Source organism: Monodelphis domestica, chromosome 6 (assembly GCF_027887165.1).
Source record: "Monodelphis domestica isolate mMonDom1 chromosome 6, mMonDom1.pri, whole genome shotgun sequence".
In the NCBI taxonomy this organism is placed as follows: domain Eukaryota; kingdom Metazoa; phylum Chordata; class Mammalia; order Didelphimorphia; family Didelphidae; genus Monodelphis; species Monodelphis domestica.
The window spans coordinates 128,330,269-128,333,724 of NC_077232.1; positions in this window are offsets into that span (position 1 = coordinate 128,330,269).

Consider the following 3,456-nt stretch of genomic DNA (forward strand, 5'->3'; position numbering starts at 1 on the left):
AATGATTTGCCTCCTACCATGCAAATAGACAAAGATGACAATAGCCTGGCTGTGAACAAAGTACATTCCAGGGGACTAAACATGTGAAAGTAATTGTTTGACCTTGCTGAGCTCTGCTTGTCTTGGCTCTGCTCCAATACACAGACTCACTATCACAGAAATGGCTATAGGACAGACGAAGTAGGTCTTTTGTGTTCCATTTCTACCTTTGTCTTTCTTTATTTGCTGCTTCTTCTTCCAAAGTCCATCTTCTGCCCCAGGTTCTTGCCATTTCTTTTCTTTCTTAGTTTCTTAGATTCTTTCTTTCTTTCTGTTTTATTGATATCTTGTTTCTTAAATCATCAGTCATCCAAGTGTCTTTCTCCTTCTCCTTTCAGAGAGCCAGCCTATATAACAAATGTTATTTTTTATAGAGGAAAAAGATCAGCACAACTGATCATTACATAGGAAAAGTCCAAAAATATGTGAAAAGTGTAACTTCTGTGGACTTCCCACCTCCATGAAGGGGAATGTCCTTTCACATCTCTTCATTTGAGTCCTTGATCTTTATCATTCTACTTCTGATATTTTGGTGTGTAGTTCTTTCCATTGACATTGTTGTAGCTCTTGTGGATATGATTTTCTTAGCTCTACTTACTTCTCTCTTCATCAATTTGGTCTTTCCATGCTTCTCTATATTTATCACACATATAATTTCTTCTAGCACAGTAACATTCCATTCCATTCATGTACCATAATTTGCTTATCAATTCTCTGGTTGATGGGCATCTATTTTGTTTCCAATTCTTAGCTATCAAAAAAAGTGCTGCTAAAAATATTTTGGAGTATATGGAGTATATAATTCCAGTAAGTGGGAGTTTCTAGTTCAGAGTATGAATATTTCAACAGCTTTATTTACATAATTTCAAGATGTTCCCACATCATTTTTTTCATTATTCCCTCCTCAATCTTCCCACTTCCCCACCCCAACCCTTGATGCTACATTATCCTGACCCTCCAATCTTTAGGCTCTTAACAGTTAAAATTCTATGGAGGCACAAGTTTGGGCACAACAGCTAGTAAATTGAGAGAAGGAGAGTTAACTTCAATTACACATATTGCTATTGTCACTTCTTTAATGCCTGCTACCATCTCCTTTCTTTCTTTCTTTCTTTCTTTCTTTTTTTTAAACCCTTACCTTCCATCTTGGAGTCAATACTGTGTATTGGCTCCAAGGCAGAAGAGTGGTAAGGGCTGGGCAATGGGGGTCAAGTGACTTGCCCAGTGTCACACAGCTGGGAAGTGTCTGAGGCCAGATTTGAACCTAGGACCTCCCATCTTTAGGCCTGGCTCTCAATCCACTGAGCCACCCAACTGCCCCCATCTCCTTATTTCTAATGGAAGTCTAGGACACACTGAAAAATGATTTTAATTCAAAGAATTCTAATCTATGCCTTAAAAGTTCTAGCATGCTCATAACTCAGCCTTGGATAGAAATATTATTCTCAGTGTTAAATAGTTAATGAACAAATACATATACATTTATAAAAATCTATACCTATATTTTCAGAAGGACACCAAGATCAATCATGTCTTCATTCCTCTCCACATCAGGACTTCACACATTTTATGAACTCTTTACCTCTGTAGTCTAGCTTTCCGATTGGCTGTTTCCTCCTAGAACCTCAATTTTAAGGAGGACAACATATCTTCCTTCCTCTCCATCCTTCTCCTGACTTTCCTGAAGTTCCTCTATAATGCCCTTCTTCCTTCCTTTTCAGCTTCCTTTTATCTAATAGTCTTCTCCCATTAGAATTTCAACTTCTTCAGGGCAAGGACTATCTTTCTGCTTGTATTAGCATGGTATGTGGTATATTGCAAAAGCACAATAGATGCTCATTGACTTTATATAAATATAGATACATGTGTATGTGTGTGTACATATATACATACCTATGTATATATGTATATGTAGAATAAACACAATTCTCAAATTTCAACCAATTCAGCTCTGCTTTTAATGTTTTTATTGATTGACTGATTTCCTAAGAATTTCACTCAGTGTTTAGTATTTTGTGTCAGCATCAAAAGGGGAACTAAAATAACCTTTTGCATATTTTCTATTTGTCAAAAATCAATGGAATATTTGTGTTTCCTGATTTTATAAACCCATATCCCTCCACAAATAGAATCTGACAAGTCACCCAGGCTTGCTGTTTTCCCCCTTTCACTATCCCCCCACCCCTGCCCCATGTACTATAGTCCCAACAAGTAGGGATATAGTTTAATGGAAGAGATTTTATTTGCCTATAGCTCATTGGTCAAGATAAGTTTGAGAGCAAATAAAGCCATATCAAAAGAGGAAGTTGAAGCATTAACAGTGGTTTGCAGAGCCTGTGAGTCATGGAGTGCCTGGGTTTCCACATAGCATCTTTCATAAATTATGGGGCAGTCAATACTTTCCATTCACTAAGGTGACTACTGCCCCTTTCTGGGTTATGTTTTAGATCAAATCTCCATGACACAATATTACTTTCACCACTGACATCACTATCTCAGCAGAAATAAAGCTTATTTCAAATTTCTTTCATTTAAATCTTTTAAAAACTGTATCTGACACTCCTTTATAGAGTAAACCTTAACTCATGACAGATATTCTGTTCAAAACTTTTTATCTGAATTCACTTAATCTAGATTCAGTGAAACCTGGGATTTAATGAAGGCAGCCAAGTGAAGATTTAGCAAGAAATTGCCCCAAAAGGAGAGGTAGATTAAAAATGGATGCCATTACAAAGCTCAGACCATGTCAGGGCAAGCCATTCATTGATAGGATTAAGGGCTGAAAAAGGACATTGGAGATTATTTTAGGAGAAATTTTTTGTTTTACAATTAAAAAACTAAGACTCTGAGGAGTTAGTTGATTGATTTGCCCATTTCGTTGTAACACAAGTAGTAAAATAATATAAATGGATATGAATACAGGTTCTCTGACTCCCAAAGGCAAATAAGGGGCACAGTGGATAGAGCACTAGGTTTGCAGTCAGGAAGTTCTGAGTCCAAGTCTCTACTCAGATAATTACTATGGACCCCGGGCAAGTCACTTAACCTTGTTTACCTTAGTTTCTTCATCTGTAAAATGAACTAGAAAAGGAAATGGCTAACTATTCCAGTATCTTTACCTAAAAACCCCAGTCATGAAGGGTCAGATACAATCAAAAACAACTAAACCATTCATTACAATGTGTAAAAGATAGCATGGCATACCAAAATTAATACAGCACATTCATTTCCTTCAAACCTACATACATTCTTGTAGGAAAGAAAGGGTATGTACATAATTAAGTATAACATAGAACGTGTTATAAATGCCACAAGAAAGGGATAAACAAAATCCTGTGGGAATTTAAAGGAAGAAGAGATTGTTTTTGACTACAGGAGGGGTGAAGAATAAGAGACGATTTCGTAGAAGAGGTATAT